The sequence below is a fragment of the Moschus berezovskii genome, chromosome X, assembly GCF_049115385.1.
Source record: "Moschus berezovskii isolate FMDL1 chromosome X, NW_MosBer_1.0, whole genome shotgun sequence".
NCBI classification, from domain to species: domain Eukaryota; kingdom Metazoa; phylum Chordata; class Mammalia; order Artiodactyla; family Moschidae; genus Moschus; species Moschus berezovskii.
This window is the reverse complement of record NC_142488.1, coordinates 12,564,073-12,582,082: the sequence shown is the minus strand read 5'-3', so window position 1 is coordinate 12,582,082 and position 18,010 is coordinate 12,564,073. Positions and strand designations below refer to the sequence as shown.

General features: G+C 43.4%; 1 pseudogene; it reads left to right on the top strand.

Moving 5' to 3' along the window:
- Positions 1-4,365: 4,365 nt before the first annotated feature.
- Positions 4,366-11,373, top strand: LOC148773224 (uncharacterized; annotated as a pseudogene).
- Positions 11,374-18,010: the final 6,637 nt, after the last annotated feature.

Sequence of the window (18,010 nt, the reverse complement as noted above, 5' to 3'; positions counted from 1 at the left end):
GTCAAGAAGCAACAGTTAGAACTGGACATGGAACAATGGACTGGTTCAAAATTGGGAAAGGAATATGACAAGGCTGTATCTTGTCACCCTGCTTATTGAACTCATATGCAGAACACACCGTGCAAAATGCTGGGCTGGATGAAGCACAAGCTGGAATCAATATTGCTGGCAGAAATATCAACAACCTTAGATATGATATTCAGGTGACACCACTCTAATGACAGAAAGTAAAGAGGAACTGAAGAGCCTCTTAATGAAAGTGAAAGCAGAGAGTGAAAACGCTGGCTTAAAACTCAACATTCAAAAAACCAAGATCATGGCATCCGGTCCCATCACTTTATGGCAAATAGATGGGGAAACAATGGAAACAGTGACAGACTTTACTTTCTTGGGCTCCAAAATCACTGCGGATTGTGACTGCAGCCAGGTAATTAAAAGATGCTTGCTCCTTGGAAGAAAAGCTATGACAAACCTAGACAGCATACTAAAAAGCAGAGACATTACTTTGCCGACAAAGTCCGTCTTGTCAAAGTTATGGCTTTTCCAGTGGTCATGTATGGATATGAGAGTTGGACTATAAAGAAAACTGAGCACCAGAGAATTGATGCTCTTGAACTGTGGTGTTGGAGAAGACTCTTGAGAGTCTCTTGGACTGCAAGGAGATCCAACCAGTCAATCCTAAAGGAGATCAGTCCTGGGAGTTCATTGGAAGGACTGGGCTGATGTTAAAGCTGAACTTCCAATACTTTGGCCACCTGATGCAAAGAGCCAACTCATTGGAAAAGACCCTGATGCTGGGAAATATTGAAGGCAGGAGGAGAAACGGATGACAGAGGATGAGATGGTTGGACAGCATCCCTGACACAATGGATATGAATTTGAGCAAACTCTGGGAGATAGTGAAGGACAGGGAGACCTGGTGTGCTGCAGTCAATGGAGTTGCAGAGCCGGACATGACTTAGCGACTGAACACCAACATACATAACTGAATCACTTTGCTCTACACCTGAAACTAACACAATATTGTAAATCAACTCTACCTCAACACAAGAAAATAAAAAGAAACAAACAGACCAAAAGACTGACAAACCTTAGAGGAGGAACCCAGATCTCTAAAGAGTGGGTGCTGCCGATGCCAGGGTCTTTGAGGACACCGTGGTGAGGTTGGTTCAAGAGAAAAGCTGTAAGAGGGAATCAATGGCAACCACTGAAGGTGTTACAACCAGAAGAAGACCACTGCTGAGTTTATGCTTACAAAACCGAGAAACAAGTCCCTTTTCTGCTTCCGCCTGCCCTCTAGCATTTCCCAGTGGCAGGACCTGACAGGGAAAAGTGGGCCAAGGTGAAGGGCAGGGCATGGCAGCTCCAGAGGAAAGCTTCACAACCAGCGCAGTTGCCCAACTTCAGCTCTGGATGGGCTTTTGTGGTGTCAGTGGCCTGAATGACAGAGGGACATACTTACAGTGTCATTATCCATGCTAAATTTCTAAAAATAATTTCTTAGTATCATCGGCTATCCAGTTCATTTTCAAGTTTACCCTATTGTCTCAAGGGTGTATAGAGTCTATATATCTAACATCACATACTATATTTTCTAATTTATTGAAGTGAAAGTCACATCATATAAAGTTAGCTACTTTAAAGTGAGCATTTCAGTAGTATTGGGTATGTTGCACAATATTGTGCAACTGTCACCCTGCTTATTTAACTTATATGCAGAGTACATCATGAGGAATGCTGGGCTGGAAGAAGCAGAAGCTGGAATCAAGATTGCTGGGAGAAATATCAATAACCTCAGATATGCAGATGACACCACGCTTATGGCAGAAAGTGAAGAGCAACTAAAAAGACTCTTGATGAAAGTGAAAGAGGAGAGTGAAAAAGTTGGCTTGAAGCTCAACATTCAGAAAACAAATATCATGGCATCTGGTCCCATCACTTCATGGGAAATAGATGGGGTAACAGTGTCAGACTTTATTTTTGGGGGCTCCAAAATCACTGCAGGTGCTGATTGCAGCCATGAAATTAAAAGACGCTACTCCTTGGAAGGAAAGCTATGACCAACCTGCTGCTGCTGCTGCTAAGACCAACCTAGACAGCATATTAAAAAGCAGAGACATTACTTTGCCAACCAAGGTCCGTCTAGTCAAGGCTATAGTGTATCCAGTGGTCATGTGTGGATTTGAGAGTTGGACTGTGAAGAAAGCTAATCGCCGAAGAGTTGATGCTTTTGAACTGTGGTGCTAGAGAAGACTCTTGAGAGTCCCTTGGACTGCAAGGAGATCCAACCAGTCCATTCTAAAGGAGATCAATCCTGGGTGTTCATTGGAAGGACTGATGCTAAAGCTGAAACTCCAATACTTTGGCCACCTCATGCGATGAGTTGACTCACTGGAAAAGACTCTGATGCTGGGAGGGATTTGGGGTGGGAGGAGAAGAGGACGACAGAGAATGAGATGGCTGCATGGCATCACCGACTTGATGCACATGAGTTTGAGTGAACTCTGGGAGTTGGTGATGGACAGGGAGGCCTGGCGTGCTGTGATTCATGGGGTCGCAAAGAGTTGGACACGACTGAGCGACTGAACTGAACTGAACCACCTCTATCTAGTTCGGAAACATTTCCATCCCTCCAAAATAAAACCCTTTACCCAGTAAGCAATTTCTCCCCATTCCTCTCCTCCCCCAACTACCAATCTTCCTTCTGTCTGAATATTGGATATAAATTCAATCATGTAATATGTGACCTTTTCTCAGGCTTCTTTCACTCAGCACACTGTATACAAATTTTTATAGGTACACACACACACACACACACACACACACACACAATTTTTAAAGTACCATTCATGTTGGTAAGGCAGCTGGCAGTGACTGTAACACTTTATCATTCCTAATATTATTAAGTTTTCTCTTTCTTTTATTTTTTGATCCATGTTTCATTGAGTCTAATTTTGGTTTATATTTACATATTCATTTCTACTATCTTTTTTATTCTTTCTAGTTTTTTTGATCTGTAATGAAATTGCCTTATTGATGTCTCATATTCTGAAAGCAATATATATATTATAGATGGCCAAAATGCACATGCAAAGATGATTCACAACACTAATTATTAGAGAAATACAAATCAAAACTACAGTGAGGTACTGACTGCCTCACCCTGGTCAGAATGGCCATCATCAAAAAATCTACAAACAATAAATGCTGGAGAGGGTGTGGAGAAAAGGGAACCCATCTACACTGTTGGTGGAAATGTAAATTGAAACAGCCACTATGGAGAATAGTATGGAGGTTCCTTAAAAAACTAAAAATGCAACTACCATATAACCCAGCAACCCTAGTCCTTGGCATATATCCAGAAAAGAAAAACATAATTGAAAAGCATACATGCACCCCAATGTTCATTGCAGCACTATTTACAATAGCCAGGACAGGGAAGCAACCTAAATGTCCATTAACAGAGGAACAGATAAAGCAGATGTGGTACATATATACAATGAAATATTACTCAGCCATTAAAAAAAAGAGGAAAATAACGCCATTTGCAGCAATATGGATGGATCTAGAGATTGTCATACTAAGTGAAGTGAGTCAGACACAGAAAGACAAATATCATATAATATTTCTTATATGTGGAATCTAAAAAAAGGGTACAAATGAACTTATTTACAAAACAGAGGTAGAGTCATAGATATAGAAAACAAACGTTTGGTTACCAGGGGATGGGGGGCGGTCAACTGAGAGAATGGGCTAGATATATACATACTATTATATATATAGATCTTGTTTTTGCCCACACCACACAGCATGTGGAACTTCCCTCAACTGGGGATTGAACCCATACCCCCTGCAGTGGAAGTGTAGCGTCTTAACCACTGGACCACAGAGGAAGCCCCACACTATTATATATAAGATAGATAACTAATAAGGACCTACTGCGTACCTACCACAGGGAATTCTATTCAATCCTCTGTAACGGCCTATATGGCAAAGAATCTAAAGAAAAGAGTGGCTGTGTGGATGTATATATATGTATACGTATAAGTGGTTCATTTTGCTGTACAGCTAAAGCTAACGCAGCATTGTAAATCGACTATATTCCAATAAAAACGAGTATGTAGCAAGTGAAAACCTTTCAGATTAATACAGAGTAAAAAATGATCACCTACAATCTTACTACCAAGACAGAGCCATTATTAACACCGTATTGGACAGCCTTCCAGTGTTTTCTAGATACACCAGTGGTAGGACACACATGCATTTTTTTCAACATTTTTTTTTACCGGTAAAATATACATAATGTAAAATTGACCATTTTTAACCATTTAGTAATAGAATACGGCGATTTTGCATCCCTCGTAAATGGGTGAACAGGGAACGGAATACCAACGGGTCTCAAGGTCCACTGGGAGAAACCAGCCGTCATTTATATGCCTCCTGACGCAAAACAGCCACCGGGTAAGTTTGCGTCAAACTGATCAAAAGTGAGTGGGATCAAGCCTGGGCATCCAACTGCCAGTTGGCCGGAAATACCAAGGGGCGGGGTTAGTTACTCTTGGAGCTGCACTTTGAGTTCGCAATCAGAGACACGCAGGCTGCAGAAAGCAGCGGAGTTAAAGGCTAGGATTCCTCTATGGATAAATTGTAAAGAAAAGAAAGCAATGGAGGGGAAACTGCAGATAAAACCGACTTAAAGGACACATAAAAAAGCGGACAAGACTAAACGATACTGTCTAGGGGTGCACGTATGGGTGAACCACCAAGAAACCTGATGACCACAGAAGTCTTCTGGGGAGGGAGGGGGCGGTGACTCAGCCAGGATCCTCAGAGGGGATGGGGATGAGGGGGCGGCAAAGCTCTATTTCCTGATCTGCACTATGGTTACCAGGGTGTTTGCTTGCAAATACTTTATTAAGCTACACATTTGTTTGTGTGTTCTACTTTTCTTTCCCCCCCAAAAAAAGGTTAAAAATAATCAGCAGTTTCCAGGAATTCCCTGTCAGTCCAGTGGTCAGAACTTTGAGCGTTCACTTGACAGGACCTAGGTTCACTGACAGGACCTAGGGAACTAAGATCCCACGTTCCCTCTCCACACATCCCCATCTCTCAACTCCCACGACGTGGAAGCCACCATTCTCATCTCTAAGCAGTCTGTTTTACTTGCAATGATAGTTTGGACTAATATGCTTGGAATTTTATTTTTTTTAAGCTGTCTTATGATTTTCAGTTTTAGATCATGGTAGAGACTTCTACCTGCCCATTTTCAAATCAATTCTTCCCTCTTCCTTAATAATATGAATAACCCCAAAGTACTAGTTGGACACATGGACATCAAGAGTAAGACCATATTTCCCAGCTTCCTTTGGAGTTGAGCTGGCAAAGTATCTGCAAGTGGAAACATAGCGCGGCTGGTTTCTTCTTACAGGACAGCAGATGGCGCCATTTGCCTCTCCTCCCTTTCCTCCATCCAGATGCTGGGAAGGCAAGTAAATAACCCTTCTAGGCCAGCATCAGTCGTGTCTGACTCTTTGCGACCCCATGGACTGTAGCCCACTAGGTTCCTCTGTCCATGGGATTCTCCAGGCAAGAATACTGGAGTGGTTTGCCATTTCCTCCTCCAGGGGATCCTCCCAACCCAGGGATCGAACGTGGGTCTCCCGTATTACAGGCAGATTCTTTACCGTTTGAGCCACCAGGGATTCCCCTCTAGGCCAACACACACGTGAAAATATGCTCAGCATCACTAATTTTTAATAAGGAAATACAAATCAAAACTACAATGAGATATTACCTCAGGCTAGTTAGAATGGTTATTATCAAAACGGCAAAAAATAACAAGCGTGGTTGAGAATGTGGAGAAAAGAGAACTCCCATACACTGATTGTGGGACCGTACATTTGTGCAGCCACTATAGAAAACAGCATGGAGACTCTTTCCAAATTTAAGAACAGAACTACAATACGATCCAGCTAGTCCACTTCTGGCTATTTCTCTGAAGAATACAAAAACACTAATTTGAAAAGAGATATGTACCCCTATGTTCATTGACGGGTTTCCCCAGTGGCTCAGCGGTAAAGAATGCAGGAGACACAGGAGGTAGGGGTTCGATCCCTGGGTTGGGAAGATCTCCTGGAGGAGGGCATGGCAACCCACTCCAGTATTCTTGCCTGGAGAATCCCATGGCCAGAGGAGCCTGGCAGGCTATAGTCCATAGGGTCATAAAGAGTCAGACACAACTGAAGCAACTTAGCACGCACACACCCACCACCGATCAGGAAGGGGAATGCAAACGGAAGTACACTCTGCTCAAGGCTGATTGACAGTTTTAAGTTATAGAACAACAGGAACCCGACAGAGGAAAAGGAAGGAAGATCCCTGCTCAAGAGAATAAATGGTCCAGATTGGAGTAGAGAAAGGCATAAGATTTCTGGAGGGATGTTTCCTGAAGTAATTGAAATGACTAAATTACCTGTAGTGTTGGGATATATTGAAAGTAGACTAACATTTCTAGCAGAGGCTCTGGAAAAGAGTGAGTAATAGGTGTATAGAAAATCAAGCAAATAAAAACTAAGACAACTGTTAAGTCAAAGACCAAAAGAAAAGTTGAAGAAGAAAAGTAATGTAGGGGGACTTCCCGGGTCCCCCTAGAATCTGCCTTGCAATGTAGGCGACACAGGTTCGATTCCTTGTCAGAGAACTAGGATCCCGCATGCCGTGGAGCAACTAAGCCCAAGCGCCACCTCAGCAAAGGATCCACAACTAAGACCGGATGCAGCCAAATAAATAATTATTTTTTACAAAAGAAAAGAAATGGATTCCAGAGAGAGCACAGGGAGTCTCAGAAAAGAAGCACAGAGCTCTCTTTAAACAGGGGTTTTTGAATGAAGACAGTGGTGACCTCCCTCAAAAGATCCCATGCACACACTTCCACACCCAGTGGCCCCAACCCTGTAGCAGGCCACCGCTGACCCACGCCTCTGCTGGAAACTCCCAGACACTCACAGGAACAGGGTTTGATTCTAAACGTGACTTCGGGCAGACGCGAGAGATGCCCGGCTCCCGGCGGCGCAGACGCGAGAGACGCCCGGCTCCCGGCGGCGCAGATGCGAGAGACGCCCGGCTCCCGGCGCAACCGACCACGTGCAGAATCGTGGCTGAGAGGAGCTGCCCGGCACCCAGGGTTAGGGCGGTGGCCGAGAGGAGCTGTACCACCTCCAGGAGGCGGTGGCTGCTTGGGCACCGGAGGGCCGAGAGGAGCTGATCCACATTCAAAGCAGGAGGGGCGGCCTTGAGGAGATACCCCTCGTCCAAGGTAAGGTACAGCGGCTGCGTCTTGCTGGAGCAGCTGGGAAGAGGTACTCCACGATCAAGTGGAATATAAGAATCCAGTGTTCTGGGGAGGAAGGAACAAGATGGCGGAGGGATAAGACGGCGAGACCACTTTCTTCCCCACAAATTCATCAAAAGAACATTTGAATGCGGAGTAAAGTCCACAAAACAACTTCTGAATACTGGCAGAGGACATCAGGCTCCCAGAAAAGCAGCCATTGTCTTCTAAAGGAAAGAGAAGAAGTCAAGTTCCACCCACCAGAACACTGACACATGCTTCCCTAACCAGGGAACCCGGACAAGTCACCCGTCCAACCCCACACACAGCGAAGAAACTACATAATAAAGAGAACTCCACAAACTGCAAGAAGAGGGAGAGGCCACCCCAAGCAAAGCAATATAAGCAAGATGAAGAGGCAGAGAAATACCCAGCAAGTAAAGGAACAAGATAATTGCCCACCAACACAAACAAAAGAAGAAGATATAGGGAATCTACCTGATAAAGAATTTCGATTATTAATAGTGAAAATTATTCAAAATCTTGAAAGCAAAATGGAGTTACAGATAAATAACCTGGAGAAAAGGATTGAGAAGATGGAAGAAAGATTTAATAAGGACTTAGAAGAAATAAAAAAGAGTCAATATACAATGAATAATGCAATAGATGAGATCAGAAACACTCTGGAGGGAACAAACAATAGAATAACAGAGGCAGAAGGCAGGATTAGCGAACTAGAAGATAAAATTGTAGAAATAAATGAAACAGAGAGGAAAAAAGAAAAACGAATTAAAAGAAATGAGGACAATATTAGAGACCTCTGGGACAATGTTAAACGCTCCAACATTCGAATCATAGGAGTCCCAGAAGAAGAAGACAAAAAGAAAGACCATGAGAGAATACTTGAGGAGATAATAGTTGAAAACTTCCCTAAAATAGGGAAAGAAATAATCACCCAAGTCCAAGAAACCCAGAGAGTCCCCAACAGGATAAACCCAAGGCGAAATACTCCAAGACATATATTAATCAAATTAACAAAGATCAAACACAAAGAACAAATATTAAAAGCAGCAAGGGAAAAGCAGCAAATAACACATAAGGGGATTCCCATAAGGATAACAGCTGATCTTTCAACAGAAACTCTTCAGGCCAGAAGGGAGTGGCAAGACATACTTAAAGTGATGAAAGAAAATACCCTACAGCCCAGATTATTATACCCAGCAAGGATCTCATTCAAATATGAAGGAGAAATCAAAAGCTTTACAGACAAGCAAAAGCTGAGGGAATTCAGCATCACCAAACCAGCTCTCCAACAAATGCTAAAGGATCTTCTCTAGACAGGAAACACAGAAAGAGTGTATAAACTTGAACCCAAAGTAATAAAGAAAATGGCTACGGGATCGTACTTATCAATAATTACCTTAAACGTAAATGGGTTGAAATTTTCAAAAAGGCTACGAAACAATTCTCATAGCCATCAATAGTTCAGTGTTGAGTTCATGAATAGTTTTTAAAGTTTGGGACAAACTGTAGTATTTGCTATTTGAAGTACTATTTGTAATTGGCATATTACGATGTAACATTGGTCTTCATTTCCAACTTCAAACGCCTAAAAATGCCTAACAGATTTTTAGATTTGTGAATTTTAGTTGAAATGTATTTTACGATGTTACTAAACCTGCAGAAATATTGAAATATTTCAGAGAACTTATTCACTGTACATTTAATTTATTTTATTTATAAAAGTTATGAACTGTAGAAAGTTTTACTTGTTGGGTCAAATGCTTGTTGCTTCAAATGCTTGTTGCATTTGAAGTGCTAGTTACAAGAAAATCAAATACCTTCAATGTATAAATGCTATTAAGTTTTTAAAGGACTCTGGAGTATAAGTAAGTTTGTTTAAAGAAATTTAGTCTATTCAACCTGAATCAGCTCTGTCAAACATTAATTAAACGCCTCATTTTAAAAAAATAAATAAATAAATAAATAATGGTGGTGGGAGGGAGGGTTGGGAAGCTGGCTGGAGGTGGAGGTGGTGAAGTTTATAAATCTAATTAAAAATGAAGTTGCATTTCCATTTTCCAAATCCACCCATCCACCAGCGTACTGTGTCACTAGACATTATGTACGATTTTACTTTGCGACAGAAACCATTACATTTAAAAATTCATTACAGCAAGGTGAGTTAGACACATGATGGATGCAGATTTAATTCTGCCATATATTATTACAGTTAAAATGTAAATGATGAAAAATATTTTGTGCTTATCAGCATTTATGTGGAAATGTGTTTTACAGTGATATATGATGTTATATTTCTATTATTGTGATAAAAAAAAAAGCAATACAAAAAGACGAAGTGTTTATTAAAACATGAAAAAAAAAAGAAATAAATGGTTTTGCAGCACTGAAGAGATTATAGAAAGTAAATAAGCTAGATCAGACCTGTTTTATGTAGTAATTTTATAGTTTATTTTAATTATTTCAATTGTAAAATATTGTTATACTGTTAATTAGTTCTGATTGTTCATATTAAACTATTGTAATGCAAAAAAATAAATAAATAAATAAAATTTAAAAAAAAATAAATAAACGTGACTTCGCCCCTCGTAAAAAAAAATAAATAAATAAACAGGGTTTTTTTTTGTTAAAAAAAAAAAAAGAAATGTATTCATAGGCCACTTGATGGCTTGCTTGTGAATAATACTCACATGAAATAATGTAGAAAACGAGATTAGATTAACAAAAACAACTATATCTGGAAGATGCTGATGGGGAAAGGCCTGTGTGTGCGCGCGCGTGCGTGTGTGTATGTGTGCTGGAAAAGTTTCCTTAGTTCTTTCTTAATTTTCTCCTTTTCATTTTGTGTTCTCTTTCTGGACTTCTTGTAGCTAGATATAGTACATTCTGGAAAGAGCCCCTAATTTTTGTCTTTTCTCTCCCATTTTTCTACCTCTTGTTTTGCTCTGTTTTCTCGAAGACAGTCTCAACTGTATCTTCTAATACTACTTCTAATGACGTTTTGACCTATAACATCACATTGCTGCCCCTTCTAATGCAGACACTGTTAGTAGGGAGGATGGAGAGAAATGATACTGGAGAGGGAAGCAGCCTGGCCAGCCACACTTCTATATCTTTGGTTATATCCCATATCTCATTCCTGCTATTATTTGTGCCTTCTTCTTTTCTTTGGTCAACTTTAAAAATCTCATTTTGGCTTCCCGGATTCTTTGTCTTGTATTTCTGCTATGCTTATTTATTCTTTCCTTTTATGTTTTGTTGGCCAGACCTCGATCAAGGGTTGAACCCTGGACCATGGCAGGGACAACACCAAATCCTAACCACTAGACCACCAGGGAACTCTTTATCTTTGCTTATTATGAAATCCTTCTGTTAGGGAAGTACACTGAAACCGCCCACCCTGGCCAGGCACCACAGTAACCATTTGCGTGAGTTATTTTAGACAGGAGGTCCTGGTCAGGAACACTGAACTAACAAGCCGCCACTAACTGGAAGAATTCAGGAAAGGTCAAAAGGAGACGCCAGGTGTCCTTCCACCTCCCAGAATCCTCCTTGCTGGCATCCATCTTGGCTGAGCAATGCCTGCGCCACTAGGAAGGACCCTGAGTCAGAACGATTGACCAAAGACAACCTGGAAATTAATCCCATCACCATAAAAAACAAACAAACAAAACCCACCACTTCTCGGCCTTTTCAAATCTTTGCTGTGGCAAGACAGAACAGAGGAAATTACACACTCTGCGGACATAACTGGTTGCCCTGACCTGGAAGTAACCTGGCTGAAACAACCTCAGCTAGGCACCAGTGAGGTGGAGACCAAGCACAGCAGAAGTCCAACCCAGAGAAAGCTCATGCTGTGGAAGCTGAACTCGAAGGAAACACAGCACTGTGGAAGTAACAAGAAGCCTAACATGCTGGAAACCAGTACAGCAAAACTCAGCTCGGCAGAAAGCTCACACAGCTCAGTCTAAGATTCCAGAAGACCTCTGGCTAAGGGAGGAAGTCCTCGCCCCTATGGTTAGAAGGACTTATGACTAACAAAATCTTAATTGCTTTCCAATCTCTGGTTTCTTGTTTCCTCAAACCCCCTATGAACAGGCAAGCAGCAGTGGGTGCAACTGAGGGACTCTGGCAGGAGCCACTCTTCAGTGTGTCCTAAAGGCTCCACTAAATTCTGTGCCCTAGTAGCTGTTGCCTAAGCGGGTGAGGGTTCTTTTGTCCTTAATATTCTTTGTGCCAAGGATCAGGCCAATGAAGATTGTGGGCACAGGTCAGGCACTTATCAGTTTTTCTGGCAGGTTATTGAGGGGGTTCCTCAGCACGTTCTTTCCATTGCTTTTTCCTCCCGTCCTTCAGCTCCTCTCCCCATCTATGCCACTGTTTACAAAGTATTCCAAAATTGTGCTTGAAACTGTTTACCTGAGATTGGGACTCGAACCCTGTGGCAAGGACTCTAACCCAGCCAACACCCATGGTGCCTGGTTTCAGGACCTAATGAAGCTCAGGTTCTTGATATCTCATTGCAGAAAGAATTCAGTGAGAGACAAAGCGATAGGTAAGAAATTGATGTGTTCAGATTCAGAGAGAAGCACACTCCACAGAGTGTGGGCCATCAACAGGGGGTGAGTGAGGCGGCCATGAAATGTGGTGTGGTTAGTTTTTATGGGCTGGGTAATTTCATATGCTAGTGAGTGGGAGGCGGAGAAGGCAATGGCAAGCCACTCCAGTAATCTTGCCTAGAAAATCCCATGGATGGAGGAGCCTGGTAGGCTGCAGTCCGTGGGGTCGCTAAGGGTCGGACACGACTGAGTGACTTCACTTTCACTTTTCACTTTCACACACTGGAGAAGGAAATGGCAACCCACTCCAGTGTTCTTGCCTGGAGAATCCCAGGGACGGGGGAAGCCTGGTGGGCTTCCATCTATGGGGTCGCACAGAGTCAGACACGACTGAAGTGACTTAGCAGCAGCAGCAGCAGTGAGTGGGAGGATCATTCCAACCACTGGGAAACCACCCAGTCCTTGGTCTTTTGCTAGTGCCTTGGAACTGTCATGGCGCCTCTGGGTGTGTCATAGCTTACAGATTGAGGATCAAGGTTTAATTGAAGTCAACTTGACTGCCACTTTGGATCCTTTTGATTTTAATTGGTTTATGTTATGTCCTTGGCCTATGCCATTCTTTCAAAAGTTGTGCCCTGCCCCCATCCCTCCTGTTTCATGCTCTTTTCATGAGCCCCATCTGGGCCTGCAATGTTGCAGCTACAATCTTCTGGTGGGACAAACCAGAAAATAGCTGGCCCTTGGGAAGAAAATACTGTATAATATCCAATCCCTCTAGAGATTCAGGCCTTCATCTTCCATGTTTCCTACAACATATGTGACAACAGCACCTCTCAGTGAACCTGCTAGGGCAGGAAACAGGCACACAAATGCCTGCTAGAAGTCCATCTGTTGGTGGCATCCCTTCAAGGGCAATTGGGCTTCCAGGGACAATGTTTGCCAATTTGAGGTTAGCCCTGCAGGCCATTTGTGCCCAAACCTTTATCACCCTTCTCCTAAATCTGCAAACATACCCCCAGATCAAATCTCCTCTCCACTTTTATGGAACAGCTGGTCTATTGCCTCTTATCATTTTGCCCTTAAGTCACTTACTAACTCCTACAACCACCACCCTGCCCCCCTCTGCAGGCAACATCCAGCTCCACCCAGTCTGTTATTAAAGCACTCTTAAAGAAGAGAAGCGAAAAGCAAGGGAGAAAAGGAAAGATATAAGCATCTGAATGTAGAGTTCCAAAGAATAGCAAGGAGAGATAAGAAAGCCTTCCTCACTGATCAATGCAAAGAAATAGAGGAAAACAACAGAATAGGAAAACAAGAGATCTCTTCATGAAAATTAGAGATTCCAAGGGAACATTTCATGCAAAGATGGGCTCAATAAAGGACAGAAATGGTATGGACCTAACAGAAGCAGAAGATATTAAGAAGAGGTGGCAAGAATACACAGAAGAACTGTACAAAAAAGATCTTCATGACCGAGATAGTCACGATAACGTGATCACTGACCTAGAGCCAGACATCTTGGAATGTGAAGTCAAGTGGGCCTTAGAAAGCATCACTACGAACAAAGCTAGTGGAGGTGATGGAATGCCAGTTGAGCTACTTCAAATCTTGAAAGATGATGCTGTGAAAGTGCTACACTCAATATGCCAGCAAATTTGGAAAACTCAGCAGTGGCCACAGGACTGGAAAAGGTCAGTCTTCATTGCAATCCCAAAGAAAGGCAATGCCAAAGAATGCTCAAACTACCGCACAATTGCACTCTTCTCACACGCTAGTAAAGTCATGCTCAAAATTCTCCAAGCAAGGCTTCAGCAATATGTGAACCGTGAACTCCCAGATGTTCAAGCAGGTTTTAGAAAAGGTAGAGGCACCAGAGATCAAATTGCCAACATCCGTTGGATCATGGAGAAAGCAAGAGAGTTCCAGAAAAACATCTATTTCTGTTTCATTGACTATGCCAAAGCCTTTGACTGTGTGGATCACAATGAACTGTGGAACATTCTGAAAGAGATGGGAATCCCAGACCACCTGACATGCCTCTTGAGAAACCTGTATGCAGGTCAGGAAGCAAGAATTAGAACTGGACATGGAACAACAGAGTGGTTCCAAATAGGAAAAGGAGTACGTCAAGGTTGTCTATTGTCACCCTGCTTATTTAACTTATATGCAGAGTACATTATGAGGAACACTGGGCTGAAAGAAGCACAAGCTGGAATCAAGATTGCCAGGAGAAATATCAATAACCTCAGATATGCAGATGACACCACCCTTATGGCAGAAAGTGAAGAGGAACTCAAAAGCCTCTTGATGAAAGTGAAAGAGGAGAGTGAAAAGGTTGGCTTGAAGCTCAACATTCAGAAAACAAAGATCACGACATCTGGTCCCATCACTTCATGGGAAATGGGGAAACAATGGAAACAGTGTCAGACTTTATTTTTTTTGGCTCCAAAATCATTGCGGATGCTGATTGCAGCCATGAAATTAAAAGACGCTTAGTCCTTGGAAGGAAAGTTATGACCAACCTAGATAGTATATTAAAAAACAGAGACACTACTTTGCCAACAAAGGTCCATCTATTCAAGGCTATGGTTTTTCCAGTGGTCATGTATGGATGTGAGAGTTGAACTGTGAAGGAAGCTGATTGCCAAAGAATTGATGCTTTTGAACTGTGGTGCTGGAGAAGACTCTTGAGATTCCCTTGGACTGAAAAGAGATCCAACCAGTCCATTCTAAAGGAGATCGATCCTGGGTGTTCATTGGAAGGACTTATGCTAAAGCTGAAACTCCAATACTTTGGCCACCTCATGCAACGAGTTGACTCACTGGAAAAGACTCTGATGCTGGGAGGGATTAGGGGCGGGAGGAGAAGGGGACGACAGAGAATGAGATGGCTGGATGGCATCACCGACTCGATGGACACGAGTTTGAATGAACTCTGGGAGTTGGTGATGGACAGGGAGGCCTGGAGTGCTGTGATTCATGGGGTCGCAAAGAGTCGGACACGACTGAGCGATTGAACTGAACTGAACTGAAGGCCCCTAACAGGACCATTTAACCCACTGCTTTGTCATTACTTCTGATATTAACTAGAATGGGTCTATGACAATAAAATGTTTACCACTGGAGACACCTTAAACTGTTCTTATGGAGGACTAGAGGAAGAAATCAGTTACTTATATCACATTAAGAGGATTAGGCTTGGAGCTATTTTGCCAGGTTCCCAGTCTCAAGGCACAGGCTTGGATTGCTTTACATCATGGTATCTTCCCATGCGGGGTGGACAAACTGGCAGTGAGTTAAGATTACAGCCCCTTAATCCTACCCAGCACTAGTCACACTGGAGACCTTGGGGACGCCCAGCTCCAACCTGGGGATCCCAGAAGGTTGATCTGCCTCAACCTGCCTAGGGATCTGGTCCCCTGGAGGTTGTCACACCTCAGCCTGCTTGGAGATCTGCCAGTCCAGGGGTCCCAAGAGGTTGACATGCTTCGACCTGCCTGGGGATTCGATCTCCAGAAGGTTGACACGCCTCAACCTGCCTGAGGATCTGCACCCTGACCCTGGGATGCCCAGCTCTCAGGTTGCAACAGTACTGGGTAGGATAAGCTTCAGAAAGACTCACCCCTAAGTAAGTCTACCCATGGAAATAGAAGGAAGGCTATTAGTTGTGTGACTGTGCCCAGTCTCAACAATCAGGAGTCCAACAAGAACCCCATTGCCTTTCTGGAAAGTCTAAAAGAAGCCCTCCCAAAGTTTACCAATCCGGACTTAGACTCTTACGAGGGACAGGTGATTTTAAAGAACAAATTCCTGTCCCAGTGTGCATCAGACATAAGGATAAACATACAACAGCTGTAGCTGCAGGACCCTGCTGCCTCTTTAGATGAGATGGTCCAGATAGCCACCAATATCTTTTATCACAGAGAATAGGAAAGGTAGTCTAAGGCCCTGGAAAGAGAGAAAAGGAAAGAGATAAGGCATGCCCACATGCTGGCCGCCCTCCAGGGAAGCCCTATGGCAAACCCCAAGTCCTTGAAGGACAAGGCACGAGACAAATGCCTAATCTGTAGACAGGCGGGACATTGGGCCAAAGAGTGTCCAACCCGTGGAAGTCTCCTAAAATGGCTTGCTACAAATGCTATCAATTGGGACACTGGGTAGCACTCTGCCCTTAAGACCCAAGAGCCTCAAGGTCAAGTGCCAAGTCTTTCCTTATGATAGTTCAACAGGACTGAAGCAGCCCACTCCAGCCAGCCCACCTGTCACAGATAACCATCATGGGGATGGAGCCAAGGGTTCAACTGGATATGGCAGGTAGGCCCGAGAATTTCTTGGTTGACACGGGGGCTACCTATTCTGTTCTGACCTCCAACTCCGGAGCCTTCTCCTCCTAAACCTGTACCATTTTGGGTGCTACAAGAAGAACAATTACAACAAGATTTACCTGAGCAATTCTTTGTTTCTGGGGTGGACAAACATTTTCCCACCAGTTTCCGGTGGTCCCTGGGTGTCCTACTCCCTTGTTGGGAAGAGATATACTCACTAATCTGGGAGCCACCCTTGTGATAAACTTGTGGGAAACTTTTCAGCCCCTACAGCTGAAGTGACTTTGACAGTATTACCCCAGGGGTTCAGAGATAGCTCCCACCTGTTCTGACAGGTTCTCCTAGATCTGGACCTGGGACCAAATGGGAAAATATTGCAATATGTCTATGACCTAGTAGTCTGTTCCCAGATGAGGAAAACGTCCAATAACACGTGATTAAGGTTCTAGATTTTTTGGCAGAGAGGGGATATAAAGTCTCCTGTGCTAAGGCACAGATGGCTAAGACAAAGGTCACTTACCCTGGAGTTCAGATGACACACGGGTCTAGGAGGCTGTCCTCCAACTGAGTACAAGGAATCCTGCAGTTGCCTTCCCCCACGGCTTGAAAACAATTGTGAGCTTTCCTGGGGCTAACCGGGTATTGTAGAATCTGGATACCCAATTATGGTCTAATCTCCCAGCCCTTATATGACAGCTTAAAGGGACAGGTTGATTCAATCCCATTGACCAGGGGAACTCCTCCAAAGGAGGCAAAGGCTACAGGAAAACAAGCCTTAACTCAAGCACCCACCTTGAGATTGCCAGACTTGGAAAAAACATTCCAACTATATGTCCACAAAAAGGAAGGAATAGCCTTGGGAGTCTTAACTCAAAGGTTGGGACCCGAGTCCCAGCCAGTAGCTTACGTATCCAAGACGTTAGACCCAACCACCTGAGGTTGGCCTCCCTACCCTCGAAATCTTGCAGCTATTGTAGTCCTGATAGAAGATGCTTTAAACTCTCTCTTGAGAGCAAATTAAATATTTTTTATCAGCCACCAAATGAAACAACTCCTGAATGAGAGAGGCCATTTATGGATGTCTGATCAAAGGGTCGTCAGATACCAAGGAGTGCTAATGGAAAATCCAGGTCTGACTATATTCCCTTGTGAGGTTCTTAACCCAGCTACTCTCCTGCCTACCCCGAGGGCTCTCTCCCCATTCACTCTCGCCTAGAAACTTTGGACCATTGGACAAAACCCCGAGACGGATTGTCAGAAGATCCTCTGACGAATCCTGAGGAAATCTGGTACACTGATGGAAGCAACTTTATCTTAGATGGAAAAAGAAGAGCTAGATATGCAGCAGTCTCCAATTTTGAGACTATAGATGCTAAACCTTTGCCACCAGATACTCCAGCCCAATTGACTGAGCTCATAGCTCTGACTCGAGCTTTAGAGCTGGGAAAAGTAAAAAGAGCAGCCATTTACACTGACTCCAAGTGTGTCTTTCTGGCACTACATGCACATGCTGCTATTTGGAAAGAAAGAGGCCACTTGACCACCCGAGAGTCCCCAATCAAGTATGGTGATCAAATCCTTAGTTTCTTGGAGGCAGTCCATCTGCCCACTGAGGTTTCAGTCTCCCACTGTAAAGGACACCAAAAATGGAGCATGGAAGTGGCATGAGGGAACCAAGCAGCTGATCAGGCAGCTAAGAGGACAACATTACAGAACAGTGACCTAATAGGGGCTGCCACCCTAGTTCCACAGGCTAATTTGCTAGAAACTCCTTC